Source organism: Orcinus orca, chromosome 3 (genome assembly GCF_937001465.1).
Source record: "Orcinus orca chromosome 3, mOrcOrc1.1, whole genome shotgun sequence".
NCBI classification, from domain to species: Eukaryota; Metazoa; Chordata; class Mammalia; order Artiodactyla; family Delphinidae; genus Orcinus; species Orcinus orca.
The window spans coordinates 68,490,856-68,508,121 of record NC_064561.1 but is presented as its reverse complement, the minus strand read 5'-3'; the positions used below and the strand labels follow the sequence as shown (position 1 = coordinate 68,508,121).

At 40.6% G+C, this 17,266-nt stretch overlaps 1 long non-coding RNA gene and 1 pseudogene across 1 annotated transcript in view; one reads left to right on the top strand and one right to left on the bottom strand.

The window, feature by feature from the left end:
- The first annotated feature begins 907 nt into the window (after positions 1-907).
- LOC101273802 (mitochondrial import inner membrane translocase subunit TIM14-like) lies at positions 908-1,610 on the top strand (annotated as a pseudogene).
- Positions 1,611-12,628: 11,018 nt separating this feature from the next.
- LOC117196778 (uncharacterized) overlaps positions 12,629-17,266 on the bottom strand; it is a 17,867-nt gene continuing 13,229 nt past the window's right edge. The window contains exons 4-5 of the long non-coding RNA XR_004477144.2: positions 16,233-16,310; positions 12,629-15,311 (exon numbers count right to left, since the gene is read on the bottom strand). This is a non-coding gene — a long non-coding RNA (uncharacterized LOC117196778). The remainder of the gene's footprint in view (positions 15,312-16,232; positions 16,311-17,266) is intronic.

The window sequence follows — 17,266 nt, the reverse complement described above, 5'->3', positions numbered from 1 at the left end:
TCAGAACCTTATTAAGTGCTGAAGGAGAATAAAAAGAACTATAAGCCATGGTTCTTATCCTGGAGGAGCTTATGACTTGGTTGAGAAGGGTCAAAGATGCACAGATCCCTGGCTTTAAATTATATGTCTTCTATGTGAGTCAACTTTTTGGTTTGCGTTCTTTTAAATGTTTATTTATTTATTTATTTAGGCTGTGCTGGGTCTTAGCTGCGGCAGCGGGATCTTCGTTGCCGTGTGTGAGATCTTTAGTTGCGGCATGAGACCTCTTAGTTGAGGCATGTGGGATCTAGTCCCTGACCAGAGATCAAAACCGGGCCCCCTGCATTGGGAGCATGGAGTCTTAGTCACTGGACCACCAGGGAAGTCCCTGGTTTCTGTTCCTGAAGAAGAATCTTCTGGACTAGAGGATGGCAAACTACAGCCCATGGGCCAAATCCAACTCCTTGTCTATTTTTTGTAAATAAAATTTAATTGGAACACAGCCATGCCCATTCATTTACCTATTGTCTAGTCTACTTTCCTGATACAGAGTTGAGTAGTTGCAACAGAGATCATACGGCCCACAAAGCCAAAAATATTTACTAACTGGTCCTTTATGGAAAAAGTTTAACTCCTCTTGTAGGCCTTTAAAAAAAAAAAAAAAAAACCTTTAAAAATGGTTTGGGCACTTCCCTGGTGGTGCAGTGGTTAAAACTCCTCCTGCCAATGCAGGGGACACGGGTTTGAGCCCTGGTCCGGGAAGATCCCACATGCCATGGAGCAACTAAGCTCGTGTGCCACAACTACTGAGCCTGCGCTCTAGAGCCCACGTGCCGCAACTACTGAGCCCACGTGCCACATCCACTGAAGCCCACGCACCTAGAGCCTGTGCTCCGCAACAAGAAAAGCCACCGCAAAGAGCCCATGCACCACAACAAAGAGTAGCCCCCGCTTGCCGCAACTAGAGAAAGCCCGCGTGCAGCAACAAAAACCCAACGCAGCCAAAAACAAAAACAAATAAATTTGTTTTTAAGAATAAAAAAAAATTATTTTTTAAAAAAAGCACTGGAGTTAAGGATGGTGGTTTTAAAATATGTCCATAAATTCTTTGATACTCTTTCCTTTAAAAGATGAAGCTGAAGTGCTGGGGCCCCCGTGTCTGGGCGGTTCGTGCTTGCTGGTGGCAGCCGCGTTGCTTTCTGATGGAGGAATGAAGTTGGTGCCTGTGGCTTCTGGGCTGGAATCAACTGTGCTCTCCCTGGAGGCAGAGGAGCTGAGCCAGAACTACGGCCAATACACTGGTAGTCGTTAGACTGACCACTGCTGCTGCAGGATGTGCAGGCTGTTTTGTTTTGCAAGCCATGAAGCATATGGAGCCTCAAGTAAAACATGTTTCACAGTCTATCAAAATCTGCCCTCACCAGTGGCTATTACAGAGGTGAGTGTGAACCCAAAATGACAAAATGGGAAGCAGCATTACTACTAGGAGTAAGCCCTACAGCCAATAAAGGAAAGAGATGCTCATTGACATATTATGCATTTAAATCACCCAGACAAGGCAGGATCTCCTTAGATAACAGTCAAAAATCAATGACGCTAAAGATTTACTAGAAGTTCAAGCTAGAAAATGAAGTATATGTATGATGAATTTTAAGTTCATTTTCGTCGATGTATATGAGTACCAGCTTTTATCATAAAATACCTCAAAGCTGCAAAAAATAAATAATTAAAAATAAAAGATGAAGCTTAATTCTCCTCTCTGTGAGTGTGGACTGAACTCAGTAACTTCCTTCTAATAAATAGAGTAATGTTCAGTGACTCCCCTGGCGGTCCAGTGGTTAAGACTCCACGCTTCCACTGCAGGGGGCACAGGTTCGATCCCTGGTCGGGGAACTAGGATCCCACATGCCGCACAGCGCAGCCCAAAAGTAAAATAAAATAGAGTAATGTGCAAATAAGAGTGTGTGACTTCTGACACTAGATCATAAAAGATGTTACAGACTTCTCCTTGCTCTCAGATCACTTGCTGGAAGAAAGCCGATTGCTATGTTGTGAGGACACTTAAGTAGCCCTGTGGAGAGGTCCATGTGGCAAGGAACTGAGACCTCCTGCTAACAGCTAGCAAGGAACCAGGCCTTCTACTAACAGCCATGTGAGGGAACCATCTTGGAAGTGGAGGCTGCAGCTCCAGGTAAGCCTTCAGATAGCTGGAGTCCTGGCTGATGTCTTGACTGCAGCTTCATAAGAAACCCTGAATCAGAACCACCCATTTAAACCACTCCTGAATTCTTGACCCACAGAAACTAGGAAACAATATGTCTTGCCTTAAGCTGCTAAGTTTTGGGGTAATTTGTTATTCAGCAATAGATAACTAATACAAAACTGAAAGCTATAGATGCTCTAGAGCAGTGGTAAACTTTCTGTAAACTTTCTCTAGAAGGGCCAGACAGTCAATATTTTAGGCTTTTGGACCATATGGTCTCTGTGGCAACTACCCAACTCTGCTGTCACAGCAGGAGAGCAGCCACACACAATAGGTAAACAAATGGGCATGGCTGTGTTCCAATAAAGCTTTATTTACAAACACAAGCAGCAAGCCCGTGGGCCATAGTTTGCCAGCCTCTGCTCTAGAGAAACCAATTTTAATGATATTAAGCAATGATTAGAAACGAGTAATAGGAGCTGGGGGATTTCTCAGCTAAAGGCTGCAAAGCCAACTACCAAGGAAACTCCTGGTTAGAAAAGGGTATGTGCACAATATGGTCACAATTCTTTTTTTAACTTTCCCTGTAAGTTTTTTGCCCAGAGAAGAGAAATAAAATAATTGGAAGAGTGATGAGATTTTTTCCCCCCTAAGAAATCCTAGAATGAGTACTGAGAACCCACGAGGCAAGAGAATGAGAAAACTGAACATAGGAGAAAACTGTTCTTATGGTCTTTTCACCAAGCTGCTAAGACCTTTGAGCACCAGTGCCAAAGCTGGTGTTTTAAACATGCAAAGCAAGTTTGTTAATAATAGGAGGAAAATTGTCTTCCATTAACACCTGGAAATAGGACAAGAACTAAAAAGTAGTTGATAACTGTTAGTGAAACTAAAAAGGGACCCAAACTTTACTTAAGTCTATTTCGTACCATTTTTCTCTAAGTGTATCACATTTTCTTTGTGGTCCTTAGAACTTAGTAATTGTTCAGATCTGTACACTTACTAAATGTATTATTATGGAAAAGAATCATAACTAACGGGAATAACATGCTGACCAGATGTCTGTCAGAAGGAAGCCTGACTGAATCTTACCACCATAGTGAGAAGTCACTATTTTTAGTGGCAACTCCTCAAATTGCAGACTTGCAACCGTGCAGCCATGCAACCCTGACCTGTTACAATCACAGCTAAGATTTACTGAATGCCTACTAAACACCAGGTGCTGGGCAAAACACATTACATGCATTATTTCATTTTATCCTTCCAATAACCCTATGAGGTCAGTAGTAGCATTATCTTCACCTTACAGATGAGAAAAAAACTGAGACTCGGTAACTTATTCAAAGTCACTCAGCTAATAAGGGGCGGAGATAAAATTTGAACCTGGGGAGTCAACATATGGAGCCCACAGTCTTGACCTACACCTGCTGCAGACCCTGAGGAGAAAAGTTTAAGTGCAACATTGTGTGATAGCGATGACCTTACATTTTCTTTCAAAGACAGTAAATTTAGTTGGGTGAAGAGAATTCAAATGCATCAAACAATTGGAAAACACTCTTACAAAACACAATAGTAACAATCATTCATTGCTATCTAGTAGAATAGCCTCTAATGGGCAGTTGGTTCGCAAATCAACATGTAAGGAAAAAAACTGAACATAGACTAATTACTCTAAAATTCCTTTAAATTGCTCATAAACTACTGTTCCATAGACATAGCTTTGTAAGGAAACAACAGATTCACATCCCCCTTCTCATGCTCACCCTGGGATATATCCAAATTTTGGGTAATGGCTGAGCTGTACCTTCAAAATTTGAATTCTCTCTCCTCTCTTTCTCTCCTTTCCTCCCTCTCTTGTTGTGTATATTTGAGTGTACATAATTTTAAAATACTTATGATGTTACTCCATTGTCATACGAACCTAGAATGGAACATAAATGTGAGGGCACCAAAGTAAAGAAAAATAATAATTTTTCTTTTATAAACACAGCACAGGAATAAGTACCTCAGGGATTATTCTGACACGTGTCTGTCATGGCATATACACACTGTCCATTCTCCTAAGCAAACCATCCTAGCCTACCCTGTGCACGGACATGATTCAGGCATAAGAGCCTCTATCACAAGCCGAGCAAATTTCTCTTCCCTCCTAGTTGTCTAAAATCAGTACAAGGAAGTCCTAGCCACGGCAATCAGAAAAGAAAAAGAAATAAAAGGAATACAAATTGCAGAAGAAGAAGTAAAACTGTCACTGTTTGCAGATGACATGATACTATACATAGAGAGTCCTAAAGATGCCACCAGAAAACTACTAGAGCTAATCAATGACTTTGGTAAAGTTGTAGGATACAAAATTAATGCACAGAAATCTCTTGCATTCCTATACAGTAATGATGAAAAATCTGAAAGAGAAATTAAAGAAGCACTCCCATTTACCATTGCAACAAAAAGAATAAAATACCTAGGAATAAACCTACCTATGGAGACAAAAGACCTGTATGCAGAAAACTATAAGACATTGATGAAAGAAATTAAAGATGATACAAAAAAAAAAAAGAAAAAGAATTGAGGGACTTCTTTTTTTAAAACTGTTCACACCAACAACGTAGTTTATTTGTTTATTTATTTATTTATTTATTTTTGGCTGTGTTGGGTCTTTGTTGCTGTGTGCGGGCTTTCTCTAGTTGCGGCGAGCGGGGGCTACTCTTCCTTGCGGTGCGTGGGCTTCTCATTGCAGTGGCTTCTCTTGTTGTGGAGCACGGGCTCTAGGTGCATGGGCTTCGTAGTTGTGGCTCCCGGGTTCAGTAGTTGTGGCTCACGGGCTCTAGAGCGCAGGCTCAGTAGTTGTGGCGCACGGGCTTAGTTGCTCCGCAGCAGACATGTGGGACCTTCCTGGACCAGGGTTCGAACCCGTGTCCCCTTCACTGGCAGGCAGATTCTTAACCACTGCGCCACCAGGGAAGCCTGAGGGGCTTTTTGAGATGACAGAACTTGGGTAACCGGGATCAACAAATTTAGGAGATGCTGCTTAGAAAAAGAAAAGTCAAGCAAATAGGAGGACAGGAAAGGACAATTAAGAATGCTCTGCCAGGGAACTGATTTCAGAGAAAGAAGGCAAAGAAGGAAGGTGGAAAGAGAAAACACTCTCTGCAAAATCCAGTACATCCTGCATATTCCCAGGTCTCATTATATTGAGCCAAGTCCAGGAGGGAGCTTATTAACTAACAGAACTGTCATAAGGTTAAAAAAGAAAAAAAGGAGGGATTGAAAAAGGACTAGAACTAGGGTAGGGTGAGTGACACACTCCCCTTGGGCACCAAATTTAAGAGGCACCAAAAACTCAATCATCAAGATAAATAATATTTTAATGCAATAGTTTAAAAAATCAAATTGGCAAACTACCCCAGACACCTGCTTTGCAAATAAAGTTTATTGGAACCAAGGTCAGGCTCAGGGCGATTGAGGCAGGGTCATAAAAGTGCACAATAGCATTCTGTCTTCATTTCAGATTTGGTTTTTGTTCAACATAGTTTTTTTGCTCTAATTTTGAATTAAAAAGTACTACACTAAAACATTATTTATCTTGACTGCTGATTTCTGGGGCTCCCCTTAAATGTTTTGCCTTACTCACTGCACATTAGTCCTGACCTGGGTTGTAAAAGAGAGAGGGAGAAGGCAGAAAGAGATAGTCAGTGGTTTAAAGACTTACGCAGGGATTTGGGGTCAAGACCTAAAGCAGAAAAGTTGGAGATTCCATTTTATCCTGCTGTGTGCATTCTGTGCCCTGGGCGCCCTCATGCCAATGAAGGCTGTTCTTTCATTGAGCTCCTTCTCTTGCTTTGGCAGCTGCACTCACTTTTATATGCAGGTTCTGGAATGCTGGGAGCTGTATGGCAGCCAACGTCTCTCTTCTCCCTTCTCAAACATGACATTCTCTGTAATTCACTTACAGACACCTCTTTCCTTAGCCTTCTCACCCAGGGAGCCTGATCAAGGAATCTAAGAACTAAGCCTCATTTGCCTTCTCTGGGTATGCAAGTGAATTTGCATATATCTTGTATCCATTTGCATTCTCCTCACATGGGGCATTTAGAATAAAAACAACATTCATGAATCAAAATGAAGCTTGTTCCATTCTTTCTCTGTCAAAGTATGGTGCAAGTAAAAGGATACTGCAGTGTAAGAAAAGGGCTGAAATTATATTTGCCATGGTTATGTGTAGTTTTAAAAGCAATCCAATTTGGTGGCATTTACCACCACAGAATTGGCGTTTATAGGTTTAGCCTAGAAGAACGTAATCATTCGTGACTGAAATGGCTACCCCCTTCCTCTACCATTCTTGTAGAAATTTGAGCCAAGGGCCACTAAAAGCTGAAACTGCCCTCTTTTCCTCCCCCTGGTCACCACTTAAAGGGTGGGAAGCCTGATGGTTCCAGTTAATTGATTTCTTCATTTGAGATGAAATGGTTGAAGAACCAACTAAAAAGGAGAAAAGGAAGAAGGAGTGATGCTTCTCATCCTCCCTCAGCCCTTTGGGAGCTAAAAGAACTAAGGGAAGGAAAAGAGTAGTCTGGTATGAACACTGCACAGAATTTCATCTAAAGAAACAAAGTGAACAGTGGACTACTGGTCTCAAAATGAGAGGGAACCCAAAATGATGAAAACTGATATGATAAATAACAAGGGCAAGTTCATTATAGAGTTTTTTTTTTTTAAGTAGAACTGTTAAGTAAGAATATGTCAACGTGCTTCCAGCACTAAGAGAAAAAGTACCTAGCCAGAGTGTGGGATCCTTATAATCTGTGTGACAGGTAGATAGTTCAGTAAATAAGGATGTCTCAAACCTTCACAGCTTGAGAAAAATCCCCTTTGTGCATTTAACCTCCTTATCTTATAATACCCAGTTCTTGAAGCAACTTTCTGGTTATCAGATGATTTGTAACCAAGAAAAGGGGTGCTCTAGAGAATGGATTTCTATTTTCAAACAGATACACCTCTTACTATAACTACCGAAGTGACATCCTGGTTTATAATTCAGAGTTTTTGTTTGTTTATTTTTTTGTGTTTTTAAATATTTATTTATTTATTTATTTATGGCTGCATTGGGTCTTTGTTGCTGTGTGCGGGCTTTCTCTAGTTGCGATGAGCGGGGGCTACTCTTCATTGCAGTGCACAGGCTTCTCTTGTTGTAGAGCATGGGCTCTAGGTGTGGGGGCTTCAGTAGTTGTGGCTCATGGGCTCTAGAGCGCAGGCTCAGTAGTCATGGCTCATGGGCTAAGTTGCTCCACGGCAGGCATGTGGGATCTTCCCGGACCAGGGCTTGAACCCATGTTCCCTGCATTGGCGGGTGGATTCTTAACCACTGCACCACCAGGGAAGCCCCTAATTCAGAGTTTTATAAATTTGGTTTAATTGATGCCTAATTCAGCTCCTGGTTGAACTGATAAAATCAAGCTTCTGACCAACCTGTCAACAAGCCTTATCATTTCTGCCTTTAAAATGTCATATGCAGGACTTCCCTGCATGGGAATGGTGAATTCCACCATTTTGTCTTCCAGGTCACTTATCCGTTCTTCTGCCTCAGTTATTCTGTTATTGATTTCTTCTAGTGTATTTTTCATTTCAGTTATTGTATTGTTCATCTCTGTTTGTTTGTTCTTTAATTCTTCTAGGTCTTTGTTAAACATTTCTTGCATCTTCTGGATCTTTGCCTCCATTCTTTTTCTGAGGTCCTGGATCGTCTTCACTATCATTATTCTGAATTCTTTTTCTGGAAGGTTGTCTATCTCCACTTCATTTAGTTGTTTTTCTGGGGCTTTATCTTGTTTCTTCATTTGGTACATAGTCCTCTGCCTTTTCATTTTGTCTATCTTTTTGAGAATGTGGTTTTCATTCCACAGGTTGCAGGACTGTAGTTCTTCTTGCTTCTTTGGGAACAGTAGATTTTTATAAAATACTTCTGTAACCATTTAAATTTTTACAATGGTCATGTAGTTCTTTTATATTAAACATTAATTTATAGTGATTGATAATGTAGTAACTGAAGTAATTCATATACTCTATGTGGATTTATTAATTCAAATATATTACACACACAAAGTGAGTGTAAAAGTAAGCACTAACACATGCAAAAGAAAACATGTCAAACAATTACAGAATTTCTCATTAAGTAGTGGGATACTAGATGATTTTTATTTTCTCCTTTAAAATTATTTTTCTAGATTTTTATAAGGATCCTGGTACAGTTTTCTTGCTGCAGATAGCACTCATTGTTTATTCTTTCCTCTTTTTTTAAAAAAATTATTTATTTATTTATTTTGGTTGTGCTTGGTCTTCGTTGCAGTGTGCGGGCTCTTCACTGCAGTGCGCAGACTTCTCTAATTGCAGCACTCGGGCTCTAGAGCGCGAGGGCTCAGTAGTTGCAGTGTAAGGGCTCAGTTTTGGTATGTGGAATCTTAGTTCCCTGATCAGGGATCGAACCCGGGTCCCCTCCAGTGGGAGCATGGAGTCTTAACCACTGGACCACCAGGGAAGTCCCTATTTATTCTTTCCAAGTTATAAAAATTATTCATTTTCAGAGTAGAAAACTTAGAAAATATATAAAAATTTAAAGGAACACTATCAAAATTCACCTATAACTTCAACATCCAAAGATAACCATTGTTAACCTCTTGGTTAATATCCTTCTCGTCCTTTTGCAGTGTTTTTCTTATTAAAAATATGATCATATCTGCTCTGTGATCTATGTTTTTGTTTGTTTGACATATTATCCAGAATATTTCTCCATGTCCATAAAGTATTCTCCAATATGATTTTTATAACTGCATAATATTCCATAATAGGAGATATTATAATTTACTAAGCCAACTCTACTTCTGGACTGTCCCAATTTTTTTTAACATTCTAAATAACCCATCAATGAGCATTCTTTTGACTATATCTTCACATCCATCCCATTATTTCCTCTGGGTAGATTCCTAAAGTTGAAATTTCTGGGCCAAAGGGTAAGGCATAAATTTTTTTGTGTGTGTGTGCTACGTGGGCCCCTCACTGTTGTGGACCCTCCCGTGCGGACGCGCAGGCTCAGCGGCCATGGCCCATGTGCCCAGCTGCTCCGCGGCACGTGGGATCCTCCTGGACCGGGGCACGAACCCGTGGGGCAGGCGGACCCCCAACCACTGCGCCACCAGGGAAGCCCAGGCATAAATTTTTTATTGTGGTAAAATGCATATAACATTCAATTTACAATTTTAACCATATAAAGTGTACAGTTTGATGGCATCAAGTACACTTACAATGTTGTGCAAACATCACAACCAACTAGTTTCAAAACTTTTTCGTTATCCCAAACAAAAATCTCATACCCCTTTAGCAGTAATTTCCTAGCCTCTCCTTCCCCTAGCCCCTGACAACCACTAATCTGCTTTCTATCTCTATTGGGCCATAGAGACTGATTTGCCTCAGTATCTAGATTTGCCTATTCTGGATATTTCATATAAATAGAAACCTACAACATTTGGTCCTTTGTGCTTGGCTTCTTTCACTTAGCGTAATGTTCTTAAGCTTTATCTATGTTGTAACCTGTATTAGTACTTCATTCCTTTATATGACTGAATAATATTCCTTTCTATAGATATACCACATTTTGTTTATCCAGTCATCTGTGGGTATTTGGGTTGTTTCTACTTTTTGGCTGCTCTGACCATTTGTGTGCAAGTTTTTGTTTGAACATCAGTTTTTAATTCTTTCAAATATACAATTGACCCTTGAATAACACAGGGGTTAGGGGTGCTAACCCTCCGGGCAGTCAAAAATCCACATATAACTTTACAGTCCCTCCATATCCTTGGTTACGCACCCTCAGATTCAACCAATCTCAGATCCTGTAGTACTGTAATACATATTTTTTTTAAAAAATCCATATATAAGTGATTCCTGGCAATTTAAACCCGTGTTGTTCAAGGGTCATCTGTATACCCAGGAGTAGAATTACCAGATCATGTGACAATTCTATATTTAACTTCTTGAGGAACTGTCAAACTGTTTTCCACAGTGGGCTGCACCCTTTTACATTCCCATCAGCAACGTATAGAGTTTGAATTTCTCCACATCCTTGTCAACACTTGTTATTTTCTGTTGTTTTTGTTGTTTTTTAAAATGACCATCCTAGTGGGTAAGAAGTGGTATCTCATTTTGGTTTTGATTTGCATTTCCCTAAAGACTAATGATGTTGAGCATCTTGTCATGTTCTTGTTGGCCATTTGTGTATATTCTTTGGAGAAATGTATATTCAAATTCTTTGTCCATTTTTTAAAATTATTATTATTTTTTGGCCTGCGTCGGGCCTTAGTTGTGGCATGCGAGATCTTCATTGAGGCATGCAGGATCTTTTTCATTGTGGTGTGCGGGCTCTTTGTTGAGGCGCATGGGCTTCTCTCTAGTTGTGGTAATGCAGGTTTCCTCTCTCCAGTTGTGGTGCAAGGGCTCCAGCCCCAGAGTGCATGGACTCTGTAGTTTTGTGGCACACAGTCTCTCTTGTTGAGGCACACGAGCTCAGTAGTTGTGGCACGTGGGCTTAGTTGCCCCATGGCATGTGGGATCTTAGTTCCTTGAGCAGGGATTGAACCTGCGTCCCCTGCATTGTAAGGCCGATTCTTTACCACTGGACCACTGGGGAAGTCTCCTTTGTCCATTTTTTGTTGTTGTTGTTGTTGTGGTACGCAGGCCTCTCACCGTTGTGGCCTCTCCCACCGCGGAGCACAGGCTCTGGATGCACAGGCCCAGCAGCCACGGCTCACAGGCCCAGCCGCCCCGCGGCATGTGGGATCCTCCCGGACCAGGGCCCAAACCCGCATCCCCTGCATTCGCAGGCAGACTCCCAACCACTGCGCCACCAGGGAAGCCCCTCCTTTGTCCATTTTTAAATTGAGTTGTCTTTTTATTGTTGAGTTGTAAGAGTTCTTTATATATTCTGGATACTAATCCTTATCAGATATATGATTTACAAATATTTTCTCCCATTCTGTGGGTTGTCTTTTCACTTGTTGATAATGTTCTTTGATGCACAAAAGGTTTTAATTTTTATGAAGTCTAATTGTCTATTTTTTTTCTTTTATTGCTTGTGCTTTTGATGTCATAATTAAGAAACAACTGCCAAATCTAAAGTCATGAAGATTTGACACTAAGTTTTTTTCAAAAGGTTTTATAGTTTTAGCTCTTATTAAATATAATGATCCCTATCTTTGATCCATTTTGAATTAATTTTTGTATATGGTGTGAGGTCGGGATCCAACTTAATTCCTTTGAATGTGGATATCCAGTTGTTCCAGCACAATTTGCTAAAAAGATTATTTTTTCCCCCATCGAATAGTCTTGGAACCCTTGTTTAAAATCAAAGTATTACTTTGAGATCAGAAAACAAAATCAAATAAACATGTATATGTAGGATGTGTCTCCTCTTTTCTTCTCTATTACTTCTATTACCTTTCATCATGTTTTTATGCCCTCATACTCAGATTAATGCAATAGCCTTCTAATTACCCTGCTTATCAGTGACAGAGTAATATCTCTTTACTACTACCATGTTATTTCCTTACTCAAGAGTGGGTCAGGTTGCTACTGTCTAAATATTAATTGGTGACTAGACCTCAGAGCATAGTTACCTCACCAAAGTACAGTCAACTGTACCTCTTAGCCTAAAATAACCAGCCAGCTTTACCCATTGCTTCTACTATAGATGGATCTGAAGGAAAATTGAGTTCAAATATATTCAAGACTGAAGGAATAAGGAGATATATCCTTTTTAGCAGGATGTAAAAATAGTATTTTGAGCTCAAAATTATTTGTCATTTATTCTTTCCATAAGCATTAAGTGGACACCTACTACATCTCAGGATTACAAGAAGGAAGAAGATGCAGATGCTGTGCTCTAATTGCACAGAGTTTAGGAGACAGTTATTTAAAAAGATAAATTATAATCTAACATTGTAAGTGCAATAATGAAAGTGTGAATAAAACATTGTGGAAACACCAAAGTGCAGCAAGTTTAATAATAGGAATATTTCTTTTTTCCTTAATAGATCTGTTAAATTGCCACTATAATTACCTAGAACTATTTTTGTAGTATTTCCCATCACCAGTTTATCTTTTAATTCATTCATTTACAAATATTTATTAATTGGCTACTCAATGACAACAAAAGCACAAAGAAATTTCTAATCTGGTTGGGATTGAGGTATGATATATGAAAAGCTAAAAAGTAATATAGCTGTGAAGTTTTCAGTAACATTTTTTTTTTTTTTGGCTGCGCTGGGTCTTTGTTGCAGCATGCGGGCTCTTCATTGAGGGCCTCTCTCTAGTTGCAGTGTGCGGGCTTCTCTAGTTGCAGTGCGGTGGCTCTCTAGTTGTGGCGCCCGGGGTTCCAGAGCACACAGGATCAGTAGGTGCGGTGTGCAAGCTTCTCTCTAGTTGCAGCACACGGGTTTACTTGCCCCACAGCATATGGGATCTTAATTCCCCGACCAGGGATCAAACCCACATCCCCTGCATTGGAAGGCGGATTCTTAACCACTGGACCACCAGGGAAGACCCAGCATTTTCCAGTTTTGTGATATGTTTAAAAATCATATAAAATTAATACGTTAGGGGCTTCCCTGGTGGCGTAGTGGTTGAGAATCTGCCTGCCAATGCAGGGGACACAGGTTCGTGCCCTGGTCTGGGACGATCCCACATGCCGCGGAACAACTGGGCCCATGAGCCACAACTACTGAGCCTGCGCGTCTGGAGCCTGTGCTCCACAACAACAGAGGCCGCCACAGTGAGAGGCCCACGCACCGTGATGAAGAGTGGCCCCCGCTCGCCACAAGTAGAGAAAGCCCACGCACAGAAACGAAGACCCAACACAGCCAAAATTAAAAATAAATAAATAAATAATAATAATAAATCATATAAAATTAATACGTTAGAAAAAAATAATATAGTATGAGTCAATAGCTCTGACCTAAGGGGAAGAACCAGGTGAGCAGTATAAATTATCAGTTCTCAACCATGATGCCTCAATACAGCAATACGTTACTATAAATTGTGCAGCATGTCATAGTAATGTGTATCCATAATTAAGTTCCATAACGTAACCATTATCAGAGTTTGCACTTTATTTCACACACACACACACATACAGAATTGAAAGTTGTTCTTATGACAACATCATTCTCATTTATTTTCATCCTAATATACTTACCTGAGTGGTCTAACTAACGAATTCTCAAGGGGGAAAGAAAAATGTATCCACAAGAAACTCCATGAGGAATTAAAAAAATGGGTAGTACTTAGAGATAAATTGGTCACAATCCTCTATGTGGGAAAGATGAGAATGTGCATGATGTATCAGGAGAAATAAATAGACTGACCTACATGAGCAGCGGTTTATAGAGGGAAGTATAGCAACAAATAAGTTAGGAAGTCTTATAGTAGACAATTGTTTTTGCTGCTCTGCATCCCTTTAACCTTCTTCTTGTAATTTCATCTTGCAAATCACCCTCTCCCTCTTTTCTGACTGGATGAACTTTGGGTAGGATTGACTCTAACCACAGTCCAGGAGTGAATATGTGACTCAGACCTGGTGAATCAATGTCATAGTCCTCAATTTGTAGAGATGATTCAGGAATGGGCAATAAGACGCAATGAGACTTTTACTAAGAGAGCCACATGGTCTTATCTTCTGAAATTGCTAATAGTAACAATGCTGTGAGCTTGGAGCTGCTGACAGGTGAGCACTTTGTGCCAGGAAATGATTCAATATAGCAGAAGGAAGAACTGAGAGATGAAGAGAGGGAGTAAGTCCCAGTGATACCATCCAGCTCCTGGATCAAAGCATGACTGAAACCAGTAACCCCTAGACTTTGCAGTTATGTTAGCTGATATATATATATATTTTTAATAAATTTATTTTATTTTTAATTTATTTTTGGCTGCGTTCGGTCTTCGTTGCTGTGCACAGGCTTTCTCTAGTTGCAGTGAGTGGAGGCTACTCTTTGTTGCGGTGCACAGTCTCTAGGTGTGTGGGCTTCAGTAGTTGTGGCACACAGGCTCAGTAGTTGTGGCTTGTGGGCTCTAGAGTGCAGGCTTAGTAGTTGTGGCTCACGGGCTTAGTTGCTCTGTGGCATGTAGGATCTTCCTGGACCAGGGATAGAACCCGTGTCCCCTGCATTGGCAAGCAGATTCTTAACCACTGCACCACCAGGGAAGTCCTATACTAGCCAGTAGATTTCCATATTTACCTAAGCCATTTTAAGTTATATTTTCTGTCATATATAACAAAAGAATTCTAAATTATTTGGGTCTGTTGGCCAGTTATTAATGATCCTATGGGACAAGGTTAGAAATTAAGACTTGACCCTATGAGGGGGCCACTGGAAAAAAAAGTAGTTTTTAAAGCAGATGTGGGACAGAATGAACATCATTTTTTTCATTATCAAGGAAGCAAATTACCACAAAGAGTAATTTATTTTGAGATGTGCATACAGGAGTAGAAATGAGATTACATCTCAGACTTCCTAGACTATGACCCTAAACTGCTTGCCCTCTATGTCATTCTGTTGTAGCTAGAACTTAGTACTTTCCAAATGTCTAATCCTATCTTTTACTTAGTTCACGTTAGACACAGAGGTCAATTAGGCTTTGAGCAAGTGAATTTCTTAAAGTATGATCCATCTTAATATGTTCAAAATAATATGGGTTTTCAATGAATATGGTAGTGATAATGTCGTCTATACCTTAACAGCCAATGAAATGTAGCAGAAATATAGTGCCATACAAAGAATGCATCTAAAACCACTCCCCTGAATATGAAATCCATGTTTTCAATGTACATCAATAATTATATCAATAACTGATTTGTTAAAAATAAAAGTTCAAAAGGGAAAACTAAGAGAGTAGGGTCCTACTCATGATTCCTTAACAGTTTTGTATGATTGAGTAAATCATGTTTCCTTCTCTATGATTCAATTTTCCTACTTCAAAGATAGAAAAATGTTAATACTGAACTTAAAATACAAGAAGATTTAAATATGGCCTTAACCATCTTCATCCATGTTCATCAGACACTTGAAGAACATCAGGGAAAGGTACTCTAGGAATATAGAAATAATAATAAAAGTTAAAATTGAGTACTTACTATGTTCTAGGCACCATTCTAAATGTTTTACATGTATTAAACTATTTATGCCTTACAACAGCCCTATGAGGTAAATATCATTATCATCCCCATTTTGCTGAGGCTCAGAAAAGTTATGATTCTTGCCCCAAAGCCCAAAACTAGCCAAGGTTTGAACCTAGGCAACTGTATACTGTCTTTCTACTTACCTAATAGTGCAATAGATAATCTATAAAAAGAATAATAAACGTGAAGGAAAAAATTCTGAACAGGCAAAAGCGATGTCAAAAGTTTTTAATGGGGCTTCCCTGGTGGCGACGTGGTTGGGAGTCTGCCTGCCGATGCAGAAGACACGGGTTCGTGCCCCGGTCCGGGAGGATCCCACATGCCGCGGAGCGGCTGGGCCCGTGAGCCATGGCCGCTGAGCCTGCGCGTCCGGAGCCTGTGCTCCGCGGCGGGAGAGGCCACAGCGGTGAGAAGCCCGCGTACCGCAAAAAAAAAAAAAAAGTTTTTAATGTCTTTCATTTTGTCATAAGGGATTCCCTCAGGCTCAAGGCCTATTGACTTTCATCTTAGGTGCAATTTTTAAAAGCGTGTTGATATTTTTTAAACTCATGGAAGGTCAGTACTAGGATGGTAGTATGTGAAAGTGGGGAGAGGTGGTTACATTCTGGATATGTTATGAATTATATTACACTATGAAGCTGGCTTTTTTTTTTTTTTAATTAGCAATCCTCAATACATGTAAATATTTTCTATCAGTTCAGTTTTCCAGAGAAAGATCTCCCCCTATCTCCTGCCTGGGGATACCAGTAGTCTGGCTGCTAGCTTTCTAGAGCTGGGTAGGGAAAAGAGCAGAGTGTCCTGTTTAGAATGCAGACTTTCATGTTTTCATACCCATTCCTCAGAGCCTGGTATGTCCAAGTCCAGAGCCTCTCTAGTTCAGTTTCTCCAGAGGATGACACCTTCTGTCTCCTGCATGGAAGGAGAGAAACACATCTGGCTACTTGGGGTAGGTGTAGGGAATGAGGATGTAGGTTCTACATGATCCCTGCACAGACTTGTAAATAATCCACCCCCTTCTAGCCCCTTCCCTCCTTGCACATATTCTTTGCCCCTCCAATTCCTGTGGCTTTCTGAGGATCCTTGGGACAAATCTGTGTGCCTATTGCTAGTGTCTGCCTCATCTGCAGTATCTAAGGTTTACCTTTCTCTGACTTAAGCCATTTTTCTTTTGTCCACCCACTTTTAGCCTTCACATACTGTGCCTTGGGGTTAAAGATGTTTCCTAATGTCATTGAATCTGGAATTGGTGTTTTTATTTCTTTTTTTTTTTTTTTTTTTTTTTTTGCGGTACGTGGGCCTCTCACTGTTGTGGCCTCTCCCGTTGCGGAGCACAGGCTCCGGACGCGCAGGCTCAGCGGCCATGGCTCACGGGCCCAGCCGCTCCGCGGCATGTGGGATCTTCCCGGACCGGGGCACGAACCCGCGTCCCCTGCATCGGCAGGCGGACTCTCAACCACTGCGCCACCAGGGAAGCCCTCATGTTTTTATTTCTTGTTCTCCTCCTACAAATACCTTTAAACATATTAAATATGCCTAATATCACTCATAGAAAACTGCAAATTAAAACTTCAACAAGATACCCCTTTCCATCTATAGGATTAGCAAAGATTATTTGCAAAGTTATTGGCAGGCCTCAGTTTCTCACTGGCTGTTGGCTGGAAACCTCATAAGCCTTTCCATAGGTAGATTGTCTGAGTGTCTTCAAGACATAGCAACTGGCTTCCTCTAGAACAAGTGATAGAAGAGAGAGAAAGCCCAAGATAGAAACTACAGGGATTTTTTTAAACAACAACTTTATTGAGATATACATAAAGTTACACACAGGTTTTTGACTGTGTGGAGTGGGGGCAGGGGTGTGGGAAGGG